This window comes from Misgurnus anguillicaudatus, chromosome 9 (genome assembly GCF_027580225.2).
Source record: "Misgurnus anguillicaudatus chromosome 9, ASM2758022v2, whole genome shotgun sequence".
Lineage (NCBI taxonomy): Eukaryota > Metazoa > Chordata > Actinopteri > Cypriniformes > Cobitidae > Misgurnus > Misgurnus anguillicaudatus.
In genome coordinates, this window is record NC_073345.2 from 11,826,858 (window position 1) to 11,849,051 (window position 22,194).

General features: G+C 38.6%; 1 protein-coding gene and 1 long non-coding RNA gene across 2 annotated transcripts in view; one reads left to right on the forward strand and one right to left on the reverse strand.

The window, feature by feature from the left end:
- Positions 1–2,425, reverse strand: part of LOC141366079 (uncharacterized) — a 411,784-nt gene extending 409,359 nt beyond the window's left edge. The window contains exon 1 of the long non-coding RNA XR_012371058.1: positions 2,311–2,425. This is a non-coding gene — a long non-coding RNA (uncharacterized lncRNA). The remainder of the gene's footprint in view (positions 1–2,310) is intronic.
- A 10,042-nt stretch (positions 2,426–12,467) lies between these two features.
- Positions 12,468–22,194, forward strand: part of sgcd (sarcoglycan, delta (dystrophin-associated glycoprotein)) — a 247,047-nt gene continuing 237,320 nt past the window's right edge. The window contains exon 1 of the mRNA XM_055179482.2: positions 12,468–12,618. The gene's annotated coding sequence lies outside the window, so the exon portion shown is untranslated. The remainder of the gene's footprint in view (positions 12,619–22,194) is intronic.

Consider the following 22,194-nt stretch of genomic DNA (forward strand, 5'->3'; position numbering starts at 1 on the left):
TCCATTGTTTCCATAAGGCTGACTTTCTTTTCCTTACATCCAAAAACACACTTCTTCTTTCGTGCCATTGTTGAGTTTTGAAATTAAACAAAGCTTGTCGTGTGATGTGATGTTTGTAAGTTCTAGCATCTCCTGCTGATTGACGGGTGGGCAGAGTTTTCTTGGGTAAGTGCCCATAAAAAAGTGATAGGTATAGAAACCCCTGAAACGTCAGCTGAACCCGTAATCGAAAAAACTTGTACAAACCCTGGCAAAGTGCATTCGGCACAGAAATACTCTGTAACACACCCAACTGCTTTTTTGACACTTTGCCTATGTTTAGCATCAGGAAACAACTCTTTAACTGTTAATAAGTCAGAAAACAGCAGGTTATTTGTTAGTAAGAGAGGTTCAGTGTCAAAGAACAGCTAAACACACCCAAAAACTAAAATAAGCAGGCCAACAAAAAAAACAGGCCAGAAGTAAAGAGATCATAACCAAGAACATATTACAGTGAGAATATGCATGTAGTGGAGAGAAAAAATTGCCAAAATGATGTAAGATACTGATAGAGAAAAGGTAAAGCTGGTTAAACTGTATTCATCAAAGCAGTAGGCAGAGTAAAAAGTGTGGTAAGAAAGCACATGGAGCAAATCAAAACCATGTGCTCACAACAATAGGTGTTTGACCTTATGGAGCGTTTCACAGACCGATCGGCATGACATCAAAGCAATGCCAGAGCGATTCAAATACATAAGGTGCAGTCTGTTCTTGAATTGTATTTGTGATACTTTGATGTCATACGCCGATCATTCTGAAGTCAAACATACCCAATGAGCACAAACTGAACTCCTGACAACAATGTTATGTGATTGACAAGATCATCTGACATTAAAACTTCATGCAATACCCCTCATAACATTTTGTATAGATGGTCTTTTGGGTCGTAACACTAACAATTCTTCTTCAATGCAGTTATGCTGGATTGAACCAAACTATCAGTGTTGCAGAAAATATCTTCTACACCCTGTAGCTACATTTTAATTATTTACTCCTAGCACACTTCACTCCCAGGACAGTGTGAATCTTGTAAGCCACACTCAATAATTAACTAAGTTCCACATTTTGAGCACAAATCCTACACCATTATACTGTATTTACCCCATCTAAATTACATGTATGCAAGATGTATATGCTGTTCTGGCTTGAATTTGAGAGTTTTGTATACAGCTTATTTCTTTTCACAGGCAGTATAGCTAATATACAGCATATTTGATGAAATATTTGATATGCATATTTGCCTAATAGCACTATGAATGTAATGGTCCACTAATATGCATATCGTCGCTGCCCGATGAAACTCACGTATGTCCAAGACGGTTACTTTTCAGGAAGTGAAAAAAACACCGTATTTCAAAAGCAGTTGAATGTAGCACTGTCATACTTGGTACGGCATCTTTACATGTAACCATATTCTTGCCAGTGTAATGATACACATTTGACCAAAATTGAGTTTAAATGGACATACGTGCATATTTTACAGTAACGGTGGTTGATACGCATTCTTCCGATCATTAAGTAGAATGGCCAAGTCGCGTTTCATATTGACAGATGAATACGCTCAGTTTATTAAATAGCCTACGTCTTACTTAAATATGCTTAGTATATTTAATATTAATTATACATTTATTAAATGTCTCTTGCAAACTATGAAGGGACAATGAATCAATACACTGACATGGTAATGCTAGACAGATACTTTGTTTGCACAGTCCTATCGTAATTTTGTCACTCCTAGACGTACGTCTGGCGTCAGGGGGAAACGTTTACCTCGATGAAGAAAAAATCATTGTCTCACCAGGCTATGTTTATTTGGCTATCCAGTGCTGAGCTTCAATGAAGCTTCACGAGATCGGCGAGATGCTTCCACCGGGGGGGGGAGATAAGCGGCATGATTGACAGCTTTGACACCAAATGGATATACGTGAAAATCAGATGACATGATTTCACAACTTTTCATTGGCCATTTAGATATGTAAAGCATATTGTATACGGAAATGAACCTGGACATTCAATCCGTCGAAAAATCTCAAAATCGGCTAAATGGACATACGTGGTTTTCATCAGACAGCGATGATATTATGAAAAATACGATACAGATACTTGATTATGAATGTAACGTTCCCATTACAAACCTATGGTTTTTATATTTAATATTACTAATGTGCATATTTTATGAACAAATGTGCAAAAATATAACATATCCTAAAGTTTTCTTGTTTATTTACAGTATTCCTTATGTTTGTACTGTATTTACTAAAATGTATTTACCTTAAAGGGGACATATCATGAAAATCTGACTTTTTCCATGTTTAAGTGCTATAATTGGGTCCCCAGTGCTTCTATAAACCTAGAAAATGTGAAAGAGATCAACCCAGTAACTTAGTTTTTGGTAAACCATTCTCCACAAGCATGTGAAAAAATAGGTCATTGAAATTTGGCTCCCCTTGTGATGTCAGTAGGGGATAATACCGCCCCTTAAGCTGCACTATTCATCCACACCACTGCCATTTAGTGCAGAGATCAGCTCATTTGCATGTTAAAGGACACACCCAAAAAATTTTTGCTCATGTCACAAGGTGACGATCTTTTAGGGGGCGGAACCAAAGTTGGGGAAGTTTGGTTCCGCCCGGAAGTGTTTCCGCCCGGACCGGAAAGGCAGAACACCGGAACTTCTGGTAGCGCCGTAAGAGGGAAAATCAGCGAATTGGATGCACCTGTGTCTAGTTAAGAAGAGCGGTTGGTGATTGGAGGACACGCTAAACAGGGCAGTACTTAAGACCAGTTTAAATCACAGTTTGGGGTCAGTTTTTGGTGTGTGTTGAAGCGCTGTGTTGTGCTCATCTGGTGCGCTGCTGGTGGCTGTGTAACTCTCTCTCAGGCTGAAGTTTGCATGGTTGTGAAGACATCGTAAACCTTAAAGGTTTAAAAGTGAACGGAATACATTGCAAACTGAGACAAAGCGAAAAGGAATTGAGAACGGCATTGATGTGAGTACCAAGATTAAATTGGAAACGTATTGAATATTGACCTGCCTTTATGTTAGATACCTCCAGGAGAAGGAGGGCGGCCCTACCCCTAAGACAGCATGGTGGGTGAGCCGAAGGAATACATACCGAAGCAGTCACAACGACGACACTACCAACTAGGCCGTAGTTTTCATCGCCCGGTCCGATCAAAGTGAAGTGGAAGAAGACGGGCATCCTTTGTGTACACTGGAGTGCGGTGGGTGAGTCCTTGTGCTGTGGAAACTTTTATTTTGACGTGGTGCTGTATATTGCTGTGTAGTGCTGTGTGTCTTGTCAGATAAACCCCCGCCTTCACACACTTCGTCGAGGGAGGACGAAGAGGCTGACGGTCCTAGAATAATTCAGTACAGCATATGTTGTGAGTGTGCTTCAGGTCTAAAGCAACGGTACGGTGCCCCGGAACGATTTTCCCCCGTCTAGACATTGGGCGGATTGGATAGTGGCGGTGAAGAGCAGGAGAGTTGGCGGATGTGTGAGTACGATCAGGGGCTATCATTGTTGATGTTTCCAACTGTATAGTAATTGCTGTTGCAGAGAGAGAGGTGTAGGAATTCCACCGTCCCGAGGCCTCTACAAAGGGGCGCCCCTGTCCAGTGTTCGATCGCCTAGCGGGAGCGAGGAGAGGGCAGCCCTCGGCCCGGTGAGACGGTGCGACGGTTCGCCCCTCTGCAACCATCAAGCCAGTCGAGAGGGTTCACCCCCGACGCCACGTAGGAACTGCTTACCCCATCTGACACATCGCAAATTGTCGTAAGTCCGCCACCTTTGCTAAATTTAAATACCAACCTCTTTAAGCCCGTTGATTGACAGAGACGGAGAACGCACCATACACGATCGGCATGTGAGGAGCACCACGAGAAGGAACTCAGTTTTGTGAAACCTGTGAAACCTGTACTTACGGTACGCTGTGTCAGCAGAGAGGTGAGAGCCATACGAATTGAATTAACAGCGCCTTTGTGTCCCAGTCACCACCTGTGGAGAGAGAAAGAGAGAGAGTGAATAACACGAGAAGGAACCGAGTGAAACCTGTACTTACGGTACGCTGTGTCCAGCAGAGAGGTGAGAGCCATACGAATTGAATTAACTGCGCCTTTGTGTCCCAGTCACCACCTGTGGAGAGAGAAAGAGAGAGAGTGAATAACACGAGAAGGAACCGAGTGAAAACCTGTACTTGCGGTACGCTGTGTCCAGCAGAGAGGTGAGAGCCATACAAATTGAATTAACTGCGCCTTTGTGTCCCAGTCGCTACCTGTGGAGAGAGAAAGAGAGAGAGTGAATAGCACGAGAAGGAACCGAGTGAAAACCTGTACTTACGGTACGCTGTGTCCAGCAGAGAGGTGAGAGCCATACGAATTGAATTAACTGCGCCTTTGTGTCCCAGTCACTATCTGCGAAGAGAGAAAGGGAGAGAGTGAATGACCTAAGGAGGAACTAAGTGAAGCCTGTACTTACCGTGACCTGTCGTCAGCGAAGAGGTGAGAACAAATCCAGTCGAATTAACTGTACCTCTGTGTCCGAGCTGCTGCCTGTGGAAAAATAGAGAGAAAGAGTGGGCACCACGAAAACGAGCCGTGTGGATCCTGTAACTTACCGCGAGCTGTAGTCAGCGGAGAGGTGAGAACAAACCCAGTCCAATTAACTGTGCCTCTGCGCCCCAGCTGCTGCCTGTGGAGAAATAGAGAGGAAGAGTGAGTGACACGACAAAGAACTGTGCGAGCACGAGGGAGAAGTCTCCATAAAGAAAGCCAAGGTACGCAAAAAGGACATCAATTCCCACACTCATTTTGCTTTGATTTCTGCCTCCAGGAGGAAGAAGGAGGGCGCCACGGATAATTAAGACCAGGCTGGAGCCTGAGTCCCACGCCCCCCTGGTCTACAGTGTCCCGGACCCCCCGTTGCCCCCCCTCTACTCCCTGTCATTCTTTTGGCCGTGGCCCACCTGGAGGGCAGAGCCAGACATATTCGTTTTAATCCCCCCTCCCCCATTTCCCAAGTATATTTTAAATATTTAATAAATAAAGATTATTTTATACTTACCTGTCCTCGTTGTTGTCTGGTCATTGGGTTGGCTTTTGGGACCTCCTCGAGGTGGAAGTTGAGAAGGGGCATGGCTTTACCCTATTAGCAGCCAGCCCCTGGGTGTGACACTCACACTTACAGTGTGAAAATTGTAAAAAAATCTAAAACTTCACATATGTACTCTGGGGACACCAAATATTTATTTGACAAGTCTTGTGAAATGTCCCCTTTAAAGTTGCTTTGCAACAACGCAAATTGCAAAAAATAATAATATGTTATCATCCATTGGTGTGGTGTTATAGTTCTTTATAGCAATTGCACATGATGGTAAGAGTCTTACTGATAACCAAAATCAGATAAAGGCTGTGTCAGAAATAGCCTCATGTCCCCTCAAATTGTGCACTATTTAACCAAGTAAAGCAGTAACAATATAGCGGTATGACATTAAATCAATAGCCTAAAGACGTTGGCGAGAAATGTTCAGATTGAAATCTCTTAAAGATTTGGAATTGGCAATTTTGAGACATTATTGGGGTCTCTTCTGAAACTCCAAATAAGACGCATGCCAGATTATGTATGCGTCAGGCAGTCAGTGGGCGGGGCTTGGGCATGCCGTCTAAGATGAAACTTGTTAAAAACAAAGCTGTTGGTGAAAGTCATTCTCCTGTTTATCTGGTCTCACAGGCAATAGGTAATTGCTTAGTAAGAAACAAATTATGCCTCACCACATAACATAGGGGAATGAGTGAGAGGGCGGCCCTGGGTACGGGACCCTATCGGTGGCACACTTCATAAGCATTTGTTGTTGACACCACGCTAAGAAAGTTCATCACACTGCATGTTCAACAAGCAACGTTAACACAGTTACACATAACCTGAGGCTGTGAGCTAACAGTACCATATGAATATGGGCCGTAGAACAATGAAGACTTGCCCTGTTGTTTGCAGGCTAATAAAATATTCACATACTGTATTTTGTTAGATGAGGCTCTGATGATCTCTTTGAAGTGTCTATTAGAAGTCATTTGCACGCTCATTAAGTTTTGATGAGTATATGCAAAACTGTTAGAAAGCAATTACTGATTTACATGCCAAAACTACACTGTTGTTTCAGTTCCATAAAAACATAAAACCTCCTATTATGTGAGTGTTGCAAAATATAAAAATAAAAAATGCTGGAACTCTCCCAAACACTGTGAGAACTGTAAATGAGATATTTACATATTTTTCTCTTTAACAGTTCTCACGTTTTTCTCTTTAAAGTTAAAACACAAAGCCGTGTGAATTGACAGCTGTGGCATAGGAGGAGCTACTAAATATAAAAAACACATTTTTTTCACAGGGTAAGGGCATTCACTTCCACCTTCATTTCATTTCTCATATCCTAATCCATAACAAATACCCTCTGAGAATAGATATTATCTAATCTAATATGAATGAAATCGGTAATATGTGGTGTGCAGTGACACTTGCAAAGCCAACACTGGCGAGATGTCACCGCCGATGTTTCTCAATGTGGATTACGTACATCTGCAATAACCGTAATCTTCTTTAAAGATCGTGTTTATCTCCAGCGTGAATGTATTTGATATTTCATCAGCTTTCAGTGATGAAACTCTACATCAATTCCATTCTGTCATGTCATCGCTTTACGTTGCATAGTTTCTCGAAGAGTGCCTGCAAAATAACATGGTGACCCAATGCCTTACACATGTTAGATAAATCAAGCTCGACAGGCAGAGCCTTGTTAGGATTCCTTGGTTGACATAAATCCACCTTACATCACCTCAATTTTTTACAGTAGCCATGACAGCTGATCAGACGAGGTAAAGGCTTGACATCAAGAATTTGGCTTGCTGTTTCAAGCAGACATCAAAACAATGCAGACAACAGCCATTATACATATGTGTAGCCAAAGAGAGCATGAAAGAATCCCTGTATGCTTTTTAAATCTTATGTAGGGTCAGCATGTTTGACACTAAATCAGAACCCATGTCAAGGGTCTTCATGCATCTTATGCAAATATTCAGTATGTGGCAGTCCTGTGGTTGAAAATGCCTTGTTGATGCTAAAGGTCAGAGGAGAATGGGCCGACTGATTCAAGCTGATAGAAGAGCAACTTTGACTGAAATCGACCACTCGTTACAACCAAGGTATGCAGCAAAGCATTTGTGAAGCCACAACACGCACAACCTTGAGGCGGATGGGCTACAACAGCAGAAGACCCAACCGGGTACCACTCATCTCCACTACAAATAGGAAAAAGAGGCTACAATTTGCACTAGCTCACCAAAATTGGACAGTTGAAGACTGGAAAAATGTTGCCTGGTCTGATGAGTCTCGATTTCTGTTGAGACATTCAGATGGTAGAGTCAGAATTTGGTGTAAACAGAATGAGAACATGGATCCATCATGCCTTGTTACCACTGTGCAGGCTGCTGCTGGTGGTGTAATGGTGTGGGGGATGTTTTCTTGGCACACTTTAGGCCCCTTAGTGCCAATTGGGCATCGTTTAAATGCCACGGCCTACCTGAGCATTGTTTCTGACCATGTCCATCCCTTTATGACCACCATGTACCCATCCTCTGATGGCTACTTCCAGCAGGATAATGCACCATTTCATAAAGCTCGAATAATTTCAAATTGGTTTCTTAAACATCTATTTTAAAAATAATGCACACTTTCTCAAATAATATACAGTAAAGTATATTTTTATGTAAGTAAATGGATATAAAGTAATATAATTCAATAAAACAACTTTGGAAATAGTGATGGTAGCTATTTAAATTTTTACTAATGAAGCAATTACTTTTAACCTACAGCTATAATCATTTATTATAAAATGATTTTTAATTAAAAAAGTGCCCTTCAGAAATGTAAACATTCGAAATTTAAATGCCCTGCTTTTTCAAACTACAACATGAACACATGAAACGTCCTGTTTCCATACTCTCTAATTCACTAAATCACAAAGTGAAAATGTAACTTTTAACAGAAGAATAGTAATGCTATAGAGCTGTGGATGTGTCACTCAGAATTTTCTCAAATCATTTCATTTTTGGCCTGCAGTATTGTTTCGCCGGTGTCCGTCTCAGTGGTGGGAGTCGTGCCTTTCTTATTAATTGTCAGAGAGGACTTGAGGGTCTGCTCAGGCAGCTTCTGCTTCATTGAATTATAGACACCAGCCTTCATTCTTATGCCTGAAGGAGTCTAGTTGTAATGTCAGGATGAGGGCCGCAGTGTTTTTCTTCTGCCGGTATCAAACCGAACATGACACATTGATTCCACTGTGTGTTTTAACTTAGGAGGTGCTGAACATTATGAAAAGACAGTCAGAACAATACTGTATTTTATTATTTTATTCCTGAAATTCTGTATACATATAAAAGAACAGTCTGTGGTGAGAATAAACAGTAAATTAACATTCATTCTCACTTTTTTAATGACATTAACCTTGAAAACATCAGATGGCACAATTATAGCAAAAGACAGATTTTTGGGTTTCATGCCCAAGGATGGCAACCAAATATCATTGACAGCATAAGGTTTTTATAAGCTTTTTTATGGCCAGTGTATATAAACAAAAAAGTAGAGCAAAGTATAGCAACACTTATGGGGCCCTATTTTAACGATCTAAGCGCATTGTCTAAAGCGCACAACGCAACGTCTAAATGGGCGTGTCCGAATCCACTTTTGCTAATTTAACGACGGGAAAAATGGTTTTTGCGCTGAACGCATGGTCGAAAAGGGTAGGTCCTATTGTAATGGGAGTATTTTGGGCGTAACGTGCAGTAAACCAATGAGAGACTCAGCTCTCATCCCCTTTAAAAGCAAGTTGCGCTGGCGCTATATCTAATCCCTATTTAGATGACGGACTTTGTAAACTGAAAAACTAAGCGGAGGTAGAAGATCCCCAGTTGAAGATTAATGTTAAATAATTGTGTTGTTTTTCCACTTGTATTGAAATTGTTATTTTTTTATTAAAACCTTTAAAACCCGTTTTCTTTTAGTCATGGAAGTAAAAAGCAGGCTTTTAATTGCTTTAAATGTATGGCTATCCAATATCATCAAAACATAATTTACAAGTATCTAAGATAAGGTTTGTACTCTAAAAATACTTTATTTGTAACAAACAGGAGATAAAGAATTTACAAACGGCTCTCCGCACGTTTCAGCACTTTGGACAGCGTTTTTTTTTAGCAAAGAGTTTTTTTTAAGCATTACTTAAAATGTTTTTCATCTCACCATATACACAGGTACAGAGTCATCATATACAATAAATCCGTGAGGTAGCATTAAAAAAAAACATTTAAAAACAGATGCATTTGTTTAAAGCAAAGCTTTTATTTACTTACCAGGCTGCAGGTGAAGCTGCTCTTTGCGCCTTCTAACGTCTCATAATAAGTCCTCAATTATGTCCAAGAGACTCAATAATAATCTTTTACATTCAATCCTTTAATCTTTCATATTTAAAAGCATTTTTGTGCTGCTGGGCATTCATGTACTTTGTCATAAGCAAACCCGCGTTGTCCTCCCGTTTATAGGCGCATATTAATGCGCTCTTTAAATAACATAAAACATATTGCGCCATTGACTTTAGACTTTAGACCAGGTTTTTGTTGGTCAATGGCGTAGTCTATTTTAGTTGCCTCAAAATAGCAACGCGCCAACAATGCGCCTGAACACGCCTCGTTTTCAGACCAGAACGCCCATGGGCGCAAAAGGGGGCGCAAATGCATTTGCTATTTAAACAACGCAGCGCTAAACGTGAAAATTAGGGTGGAAACTAGCGAAAGACACTTGCGTCGCGCATTGCGATAAGATAGAGCCCATGGTGTTAAGCAAAGTTCCATTGTGTACTTCACAACTAAACTTAATACAATGTTGTACTTTTTTGTTGTACCTTTAAGTGTCTATTGTGTATCTTTAATGGTACAGTTTTGTACGCCTAACATTTGATTGGTACAGGTCTCAGAGTTTACAACATTTCTATGTTTACAAAATTTCTAAGTGTTGTATACTCATAAGATACAAAAATGAACCTTTGAGGGTACCACCTCAACGATAGAAAAGGTGTTTTGATCGATTTTGTACCTTTTTTTTGACAGTATAGATCATTATTACAGTATTACAGATAAAAATGTAAATACCTTTAAAATATATTTATATTTTAAGTATGTTTATGTTTTATACTATCAGATCTATATTACTGTACACACTTTTCAAGGTAGAGTGTAATATACATTTTCTAGTTTTTGCTCTGAGAAGAGTATGATGAAAATCTGCAAAGGATTTCTGTCGAGTGCACATCATTGCACTAGCTTTCCAGTCACCACATTCACATTATGTGCCAAGCACAGGGGTATGGAAATGAAATGCTGCTGGCAACATGATGAGACACACCTGGCTTATATTGCACCTTGTCACTGATGTCATGTGCCTCCTGCACTAAACCGGATTTTCAAGTGCGTACATAAGGTCACCTTGCCACAACTTCATAAGTGACCAGCCAGTTTCATATACTGAAATATATGTTATGTGGAGAGAGTATGATTTACTGAAATATAAATTTATGAAATATATGTTTATATGATTGTCAAAATTTCTTGAGTTTATCAATAGCCTATATCAGAGTAAAATGACGTTTAATTTCTAATAGTGCTTAAATGTTCTTTGATTCTTACTTCTAACCAATGAAGTATTAGGTGCATTTATTGAATTAGTTGTACCCTGCTAAAAAAACAGCATACCAGCAAGACCAGCCTACCCAGTCTCACGTAGATTCGTATAAATAGCACGAAGTGTAAAAATCGTGCAATACATACGCCAAATTCCACTTTGGCGTGCATATAATACGCCAGTCCTTCACATTCACGTAAAACGGTGAATCTTTTTTGTCATTCTATTTATTGGTTTCTCAATTTTTTCTGTTTTTTAAACCATTTTTGTTTGGGTTTAGGGTTAGAATTTAGATTTGCTTAATGAGGTTATTTAATATACAGGTTTCTCCATGTTTTTGTCCATATTTAAGCCATGGTCGCTTGGAGTTGGGGTTAGAGTTGGAGTTTGGGTTAGGATGTCATTTTTATACAACAAAAAGTTGTTCTAACCCTAAACCCAAGCGAAAATGGTAAAAAAAGCAAAAAAATTGAGAAACCAATTAATAAAACGACAAAAAAAAGATGCACCGTTTAAGTGAATGGGAAATACTGGCGTATCATATGCGCGCCAAAGTGGAATTTGGCGTATGTTTTGCACGATTTTTACACTTTGTGCTATTGTGAACACCAGCTAAACCAGCACCAAACCAGCATAAGCACCAGCTAAACTAGCATCAAACCAGCATTAGCACCAACATCCCATGCTGGTCATACCAGCAAGACACAGCATATGTTGTGTTTTGGTGCTGGCATCCTGGTGACCACCAGCTGAACCAGCACCTGCATATACCAGCATAATTCCCATGCTGGTCCATAATGGTTTGTTGCTGGATTTTTCAGCAGGGTATGCACCTGTGTGCTGATGTCATTGTATGATTAAAGAGCATATTGAAACTTACAGTGCATTCAAGGGCATTTTTTGTGTTTGTCGCTTGGGAATCAAATCCATGACTTTGGAATTGCTAACATCATATTCTATAGTTAAGTTACAGAAGCTAATGACACAAATATATTTACTGTATTTACCACTTGGTACTTAACATAACAAAAAGTATTTGATATGTCATACTTATTGTGTACATTCAGTATTAGGTTTAGAGTTAAGAGTGGGTTTGGTGTAATATAATGTGTTTGTGTGGTTTATTGTTCAAAAAAACATTATTTTTCACATACCGTACATTTTTGAAGATCCAGATATAATGCTTTCTTCAAACGCGTTGATTTTGTACAAAACTCATCGATTTGAAAAGGGCTGTGTCCTTGACTGGCCAGCTAATCTGTATATTGTGTTTGGCCTGAATACCTCTGACGTCAGCTGGAAATGTGGCGCTCCTTACCATGTTTGAAGGATTCGCTCACAATGCAATGCTAACAGGACTCAACTTACAGGCTGTGAGTCCGAAGCAGGAGAATTATGATCATGTCTACATCAACAGGCCCAGGAATTAAACTGTACCTTTTGCATATCGTTAACATGTACTAATACCAAAGGAAATGTAAAATCAGAAATCGGACCATAGGAGCTCTTTAAACAATATTTTTAAGACTATTTTTTAAATAAAGCAGAACTCTTATAGTTGTATTATTGAACAATCTTCTGACAAGAGTAATACAGTAAGGAAATGTCATAGACAAAAGGTCACTGTTTCATAATAAGACTTTTTAAATAGTCCGAGTCTGTACACTGGAGAACGGTGATAAGTCTGAACAGCTGAGTCCAGCTTTACACCACTGTTATGCCTGGTAAATTAGCATGCGGAGGTGGAGGCCACCAAATACGGTTTAAGGAAGGAAACGCTAAAAATAAACAGTCAGGCAGTAAACAGTCAAGGTCCCCAAGACCAGGGATTTAATACAGGAAACATCTAACGGTAGGGATCTAAATGTGTCTTAAACATGTGTGCACTTTGTAGTTTTGAGTGGAAAATGTTTAAGAGCAAGTTTATATTATATACGAGTTATTTTGGTCTAGTTATACGGTGATCTTCAGTGGAGCTGAATGTGTGTGAGCTTTAAAATGAAACAGCTTTAGTGAATCTTTAGTCTTTAGCTTTGAAGAGAACCCACTGGTGCTCGTATTGGGCTATTGGTCTCTCTGTTTTTAACTTGTTTTTTTTTTTTTTTTTTCAATGCAAATGCTTGTCAGTGCATTGCATGTCAGTTGACTAAACATGGATTACATAACTTCAATTTCCTTGTTTTGTATGATGGCAGTAGTAGAATAAAAACTAAAACCAAAACGTTTACTTTGAGTGTAATATTGCAACTCTCCTATAGGAAAAATCACAGATAAGATCTCTGTAACATTAACCTTTGCTTCAAGGTGCCAAAGAATGTATTGATAAAATATGTTAAACTGTTCTTTGATATTTACATAGAAGGTATGTGGCTTTATTAAGTGCAAAAAATATCCAGAGACAGTTTTATATGTCCATTTACGATCTGTCCCCCGAATAAGATAGTCTCTTATTTGAAAGGGTTTATAAATAATAATGTTGAGCTCTGCTTTGATTGGGTGTTTCTCAGAGCAGCTCCTTCAGTAGCTCTTTGTGTGCTACTTATGTTTGAGCCTGGATCAGATTAAGATACAGATTTTAAGGAATAATCAACTATTCTGAGATTGTTAATGAATGTTTCTGAGTGGTAAGTTTGTGGGTTTTTTTCAGTATGGACCTACAAAACGTAATTATGTCAATAGTAGAACTTCAGCCTAAACGCTAGCATAGAGCATTAACTAGCATGTAGCGCTAACTCAGCAGTCACAACTTTTTTTAGCATTGTAACAATATTGTAATGAATTTAATGTTGGGGCGTACACCACGAATGCAAAGTCACCGTTTGTGTTACATTGAGATTGGCCTGTTATTCAGCAGTCTTTTGCATGCACGAGATTTAGATAAGAAGCAGTAAACAACCGTTTTTGATGCCCACAATATGTCATTACCATGTACAGAATTAATTTATGCCTAGGAAAATACAGTTTTACATTCTACGGCACCTTTCAGTCTCAGTGTCTCAAATATTTTTCTTGCCCCAGAAATCTCACAAATGGCTCCATTAAGAGTTTCAGGAGAGATCCCAAATATGTCACAAACTAGGGATGTGCCCGAAGCCGAATACGTTATTCGGAAGGGCACGGATAATGGCTTCAAAACGAATAACAAATTAATCCGAATAACAGAAAAAATTTTCGGCCAGACATAATCATGTGTTTACTGGAACAGCGCTAAATTATAAACCCCTTCAAGCACGTATAATAGGCTATGTGTGTGAAGTGAATGAGTGCAATCTATAAAATGACATGAATGACATTTTCTGCGCGTCCCTTATTTAGAAACGCGAGCTGTTTTGGAGTTAGTTTTAAAACGCTGCTAATATCAAAATTCTTTTAACCCAACTGTTAAGAAAATTACCCTTTTAGTTTATTTTATTTTATTTAATTACACAAGACCAGAAAACCTTGATAAAATGCTGCACTCTGATAATAAAATATTCGTTAATAACTCAGTGTCTCCGTCTGACTTCGGTCACAGATGATCTTTTAATTACTTAAAGTTAAAGCAAGCTTCAGTGTCAATCTAGGTGAATATAAAATAAAAAGTAAATAGATAAAAATATGAAAATGTAACATTTTAAAAGCAAAATTTTGATGTATTGAAATATTATGACATGAATTGCAATAAACATAAAAATAATGTAAGTAAATAACAACTGAAACATTTGAATTACATCTTTCTAATTACCTTTTTGTTTAAAATCATGTTGCTTGTTTTGAAATAAGTCAAAACTGACTTTTAAATAATAGAGCATACAGTTATTTGACATTTTAAACGAGTATCTGATTATTTAGTAATTTAGATGAAGATTAATGAGAGAGTTTTTTTTTTAAACAATTTGTTCTGTTCGCGCAAACGCTGTAGGCTATGGACATTGTTAATATGCTCACCAAGTTGTTGTAATGCTTATTATGCTTTCATAAATTCTTGTCAAAACCTTTGTTTTTGAACTATTCTGTCAGTGCACGTACTTGCGTGTCTGTGCGTTGCATTTCGGATCTGTCGGTCAGCGCGAGTCTTGTCGATTTTAATAACTTTTTAACATAAATCAGTCCCGAATTTATCTCTCTTAATAACTCTTTAAACATCAAGCAAGTCCTGCATTTTATTTTCAAATTCCTGCATGTTTTTAAACCAAAACCAAGATGTCAGACATGACACGCATCTTAGTATTAATCATTTCACTCTCAGAGAACGTATTAGATGTTTAATTAATAGAGTATTTGAATTGTTAGACGAGGGATTAATGTAGGCTACTTATTTTTTTTCTGAAAACCTCCCACTCATTTAGACAGAATGGGTCACATATGTAACTGTGCTGAAAGACACAATAAATGCTTAAAGGTGATGTACAGTCAAGGCGCTCTCAAGTTCAACGCACATAGGCACAAGCTGTATGAGGCTTTGAAAATGAGAAGTTTGTTTTCCATGCCTATTATTATGAGAATCAAGTTATTTGTCTTTTTGATTAAAATTTTGTAATATTATTTTTAATAAATATTTACAGTTATTTAAGTTATAATTATAATAAAGCAATTTTTCATTTAAAATGCCATTTTCATGAAATATGACAAACTTCCGGTTTAAGACCCGCCCACTTCCGGTTCCTTCCGAATACAAATACGGATACAAATAATTTTGAGATTGTTACAGATACAAATACAGATACAAATACTGACTCCGCTGCACACCCCTATCACAAACTAAGCTCAGATTATCCAAGTCTGCTATATCAAAAGCCAATACTATTGAAGTTTTCTCATCACATTTACCCAAATCCAAATTATAATACCAAACACACATTCATTTTCAGAGTTGGAAAGTAACGAATTACATTAACTAGCATTACTGTAATTGAGTAGTTTTTTTTTTTTTTGTAATTCTACTTTTGTAAGAAGTTTTTAAAATCTGAAATTTTACTTTTGTATGTTTTGTTTAAACTATTAAACTCACAGAAAGGGAGAGAGAGAGAGAGAGAGAGAGAGAGAGAGAGAGAGAGAGAGAGAGAGAGGTTTAAATATATCTTTAATCAATTAAATTACACATTCTACACAATAATACAAAAGTTGCTCACAAAAATTACCAAACAAATATCAAAGAATCATCATCACCAACTGCAAACAAGCCACTATTTGCACACCATTTATATGTAAACTCACCATACTGTCTGCAGTTTTGAAAAATATGTATTGTATTGTACTGTTCGTCCTTCAATAGAAAGCCTACAAGTCTTCCAAATAGCCAATTTTGCCTGACCAATTATGAAATTGGCAAAAATACAACGTTCTTTGAGAGAGAGAGAGAGAGAGAGAGAGAGAGAGAGAGAGAGAGAGAGAGAGAGAGAGAGTTTATGTTACTAGCAAAAAATCAATACATCACCTTACTATAGTGATTTTGTATTTTTTCCCCTCAAAAGTGCATAACTCACCTGTAAAAGTCATTAAACAAATCCATAAATGTTTCTTACTTATAAAAATTATAGTCATGTTATAGTCATGGAATATTTTGCTCATTTATCCATGTCATTGTCACGGATCACCACATTTTTCCGTGTCCGTACCATGGACTTTCTTTTCCATCTCAGTTTCATGTATTGGTTACTCAATTGTTTTTCCTATTTTCTTACCATTGTCACTTGGGTTTGGGGTTAGAACAACTTTCTGTTACATTAAATGACATTCTAACCCACACCCAACTTTAACCCTAACGTCAGGCGACAATTGTTTAAAATTCTGAAAAAATATCAGGGATGTGAAAATTAATCCTGCAAATGAGCGTTTTCTCAATGAAGGAATTTTAATGAATTACTGTGAAATGGCGCCACATCCAAAAGCCAGAGGGCGCTCTCGTGCAGAAAAGCCATTTGTGCCACAGAAGTAGTAGCATTACAAACGCTATAGAGGGTATGTATATGACGTCACCGTCGGCGAGAGGGACTGCGGTTACGCTCACTGAGTGGCAAAAGACAGAGCGGCAGCATTTGAGTACAGAGTGACATTGGCGAAAACACGGTAAAAATGCATCGAAATGGGAAAAAGCTGTTATGCGATAGACTGTACTAAAAGATTAACAAGAATTCGGAGTTATCGTTTTTCAGACTGCCAAAAAAACACCAAGAGGAGAAATAAATAAATTGTTCATGCCATCGTCCACAGACCACAGGTGGATTGACAAGCAGATGTTTTACTTTCTACTTAAAAGTATTTTTCAAGTATTTGTATTTTATCTGTTTTTCTTTGGAAAACACATTATTATACGTAATATTTAAGTACATCAACGTAGAGGTCTTCACGGGTCCACTTAGATCCGAAAACCCGAGGTCCGACCCGAGACCCGATCGGGTTCAGGACTAAAAGTTTCACATGTGCCTCGGACACGGGTCGGGTACAATAATAGCGGCATCGGGTCTCAGGTAATTTAAAAATGAATGTGTTTTTTCTGAACGGACCCGAGAAGACCCGAACTCTCTCGCCTGTGTGCGTCAATGTCCTTTTCAAACCTCTCATCTGTTTGCCAAGAGCGCTTGCGACATTGTGTGGTTGTCGGAAGGTTCATTTTCGTTGAGACAAACATGTCAGTCAATTATAAATGTACATTTTAGCGGTTACGTTGGTGTCGTCGTCAGATAACAAAGTAAAACGAATGGAGCAGCTCGCCAAATTGGTTGCAAGGCCACCGGAGTTTCTTTCTGGCTGACTGCTGCGCGTGGGTCTGCAGAATGCACACACGTCAGTGCCGTTTACATACGGTTCCAGTCGGGTAAAAAAAAATGTTTTCACTGGTTCGGGTCGGACTCGGGTCAAATTTTCTCGGGTTTGTCTCGGGTCGGGTCTTTCTTTAAAAAAGAACCGGGTTCGGGTATGAAGTGATTTGGGTCATTTCGGGTCGGGTACATTTCTTTGGACCCGAGAAGACCTCTACATCAACGTACTTTTACTCAAGTTAATGTACACAATTTAAATGTAATTAGGTATTAAATACATTTTAATATGCAATATTAAAGAATACACAGTATGATTATATGCTTTAGAATGTAGTGAAGTAAAATTTTTCCCAATACAAACATCCTAATAAAGCTAATGTAATTACTAATGTAACTAAGTATTGTCCACCTCTGCTATCAAGTCCAACTAAATCCAATTTTTTTTTTCAAACACTTTATTTATCCCCAAAGGGGCAATTCGCAGCTAATAATAGTCAGTTTTATTATTTGCGCCGCAGCCGCTATGAAAGCCAGCCATTTTGTTGAAGGTTTGCCACTCGACGTGGGTTAGTTCCGGCGTAGTCACGTAGAAAAGTGATGCATTCCCTCTATTCCAGGAAATATCTAGAGGCATATTTATATCGCTGTTCTTCAAATTGTTTCAGGTATTTTCATGATAATAAAAATATTTTGAAGGATTGTGTTTCACAAATGTTGCTTTTTTAAGTGCACATTATAAATGACTAAAACTCCTAGTCATTTTAGATTGATAAGGACTTCCTACTGATCCCAGAGTTGTAGTACGTATATGCACAAGCTGTGCATGAAACACAGAACAGAGCCTTGCGATTCAGAACCCTAACCATTTTTAATGGGGAACATGATGCATAGATGCACAGCCCTAAAAAATTGTATAAACCAATAGTTAAAGTGACATCCTAACCCAAACCCCAAATCTAACCCCAAACCCAAGCGACAATGGCTTTTGAACTACACTAGAATCCCCCACCTCACCCCGCTGTAAAAAAATAACTTTTACTCAGAGTAAAGTTAAATTGACTTACTTTTCACTTTTACTTTTAGACCAGTAACTTGTACTCAAGTAAAATATTATTAAAGTAACTGTACATTTACTTATATTTATGTTGGCTTTGACAAAGCCAACATACTGATATTGTATTTAAACTTATTATTATTAGTGGTGCTTGCATTTATGCAAAGCATCACTATTATTATTCGTCATACTTATTAGTGGTGCTTGCATTTATGCAAGGCATCACTATTATTATTCCCCATACTTATTATGTTGGCTTGACAAAGCCAACATACTGTTCTTCGATCTAAGCTTATTATTATTATTATTCTTCTGGTCCACACTTTTTCTAACAGTAACTCCTCCTAGAGCTTTCAAGCTACACCCACAAAACTTTACAAAACTTTTAAGACTGGTACGTATATTTATGCTATGACTTTTATAACTGATGGGACCTACCGAATTCCTAAACGGGGCGCTCAAACACCCCAAATTTTCCATTGACTTAACATTACGACCAACTTTGACGGGTCATAGCTGCGAACGAGAAATTTGTAGAAACTTGTGGGTTATCACAGTTGAAGAGGCTGGTAGGCTGTGTAAGAACATACATCACATTGGGGTGTAAGCTGTACCCCTGGGGTGTAAGAGGCACCCAAATTTCCCCATTGACTTATAATGGGGCAGGAAACATGCCCATATAAGGGAATAAAAGCGTCCCAGATGGAATATCTTCATTTTAGAGTGTCGCAGAGACATGGGGGTGGGCTCATTTTACTCAGGCATCCAATCAGTCTCTCAAGATCGTCCCATAGCTATTAAGCCACGCCCCTAGCAACCATTTTTGGGCACCCTAGCAACTTATTCCATAGACTGCCATTATAAATTGCGCAGATGGATATCTTTGCAGCACAGTGTCACAGAGACATGGGGGTGGGCTCATTTTACTCAGGCATCCAATCAGTCTCTGAGGATTCTTATCGAGGTATTAAGCCACGCCCCTAGCAACCAAATATGAGCACCCTAGCAACATAATAAACAAAGCCTTATATCTCTGGATCCGAACATCATAGAGGCATGGGGGTTGGGTCTTTTGGTCATGTTAGCCTTATGCTAGCTTCATGTTAAGTCATACTAGCTTCATGCTAGTTTCATGCTAGCTTTATGCTAATTTCATAATAAATCATGCTAGCTTCATGCTTATTCATGTTAACATCATGCTAGCTTCATGCTAATTCATGTTAGCATCATGCTATCTTCATGCTAATTCATGTTAGCACCATGCTAGCTTCATGCTTATTCATGTTATTATCATGCTAGCTTCATGCTAATTCATGTTAGTATCATGCTAGCTTCATGCTTATTCATGTTAGCATCATGCTAGCTTCATGCTAATTCATGTTAGCATCATGCTAGCTTCATGCTAATTCATGTTAGCATCATGCTAGCTTCATGCTAATTCATGTTAGCATCATGCTAGCTTCATGCTAATTCATGTTAGCATCATGCTAGCTTCATGCTAATTCATGTTAGCATCATGCTAGCTTCATGCTAATTCATGTTAGCATCATGCTAGCTTCATTCTAGCTTCATGCTAATTCATGTTAGCATCATGCTAGCTTCATGCTAATTCATGTTATCATCATGCTAGCTTCATGCTAATTCATGTTATCATCATGCTAGCTTCATGCTAATTCATGTTATCACCATTCTAGCTTCATGCTAATTCATGTTGGCATCATGCTAGCTTCATGCTAATTCATGTTAGCATCATGCTAGCTTCATGCTAATTCATGCTAGCTTCATGCTAATTCATGTTAGCATCATGCTAGCTTCATGCTAATTCATGTTAGCATCATGCTAGCTTCATGCTAATTCATGTTAGCATCATGCTAGCTTCATGCTAATTCATGTTAGCATCATGCTAGCTTCATGCTAATTCATGTTAGCATCATGCTAGCTTCATGCTAATTCATGTTAGCATCATGCTAGCTTCATGCTAATTCATGTTAGCATCATGCTAGCTTCATGCTAATTCATGTTAGCATCATGCTAATTCATGTTAGCATCATGCTAGCTTCATGCTAATTCATGTTAGCATCATGCTAGCTTCATGCTAATTCATGTTAACATCACGCTAGCTTCATGCTAATTCATGTTAGCATCATGCTAGCTTCATGCTAATTCATGTTAGCATCATGCTAGCTTCATGCTAATTCATGTTAGCATCATGCTAGCTTCATGCTAATTCATGTTAGCATCACGCTAGCTTCATGCTAATTCATGTTAGCATCACGCTAGCTTCATGCTAATTCATGTTAGCATCATGCTAGCTTTATGCTAATTCATGTTAGCATCATGCTAGCTTCATGCTAATTCATGTTAGCATCATGTTTACTCATGTTTATTCATGTTAACATCATGCTAACTTAGTGCTAAATCATGTTAACATGCTAAGTTTTTGTTAAATCATGTTTACGGAAAGTTAGACTACTAAACTAAACTTGTTTTAAGTTTCTCCAAAACTTTTTTAAACGTTCAGGCCAGGTTTTGTCAAGCCAACATAAAGTTTGTCTTCAAACTTTTCTATCTAGTTATTATTTATTTATTCTTATATCTGGACACTTTTTCGGCGCGTAACTCGTCCCGCACGGTTTGTTGTAGACCAATGAAACAGGGCTCAAAACGACCGGCTTATTGAGGACACGTCTGCTATGACTTTTATAAGCGATCGGGTGCAAGATTTTCGAAAGGGGGGCGAAAAACCACCCAAAAAATCCCATTGACTTAACATTGCGCCCAACTTTGATGAGTCATAGCTCCGCTCGAGGATTTTGTAGAAACATGTGGGTTACAACATTTGAAGAGGGTGGTAGGCTCTGTAAGAACATACATGTCATTGGGGTGTAAGTTGTACCCCTGGGGTGTAAGAGGCACCCGAAATTTCCCATTGTCTTATAATGGGGCAGGAAACATGCCCATATAAGGAAATAAAAAAGTTCCAGCTGGGATATCTTTGCTTTACAATGTCATAGAGATAAGTGGGTGGGCTCATTTCACTCGGGCATCCAATCAGTCTCTCAGGATCATCCCAGAGCTATTAAGCCACGCCCCTAGCAACAATTTTGGGCACCCTAGCAACATCTCCCATAGACTGCCATTATAAAATGCCCAGATGGATATCTTTGCACCAAAGTGTCATAGGCTGCGTTTACACTTGGCATTAACATGCGACCTGTATCCGGATGTTGTCCACATACACATTGAAAAGACAAGTGTAAACGCATCTGTGATCGGAATGTTATCCGATCTGTGTGTCCTGATGCAGAGGTAGTCGAGGACCCTTTGTGATCGGATCTCAGTGTAATGTAAACGCAATCCAGCCATCGTATCTGCATTTACAGGTCAACGTCACACAAAACCCCGCCCACTTTCATCTCCTCTCACTGACAGCTGTCAAAAATAAAGGACGTTAGGTCATGGAGCGCAGGTGAGAGACGCATAAATTCATATTTGTGGAGCAATGCTAGCTACGCTTAAAAGTATCTTAATAAATCGATATACAAAAGCATTTTAACACTGCTGACTGTATTTAAGTTATTCAGGCATATGTTATATGTTACAACTATTCATAGTGAGATTTAGTATTTAATGG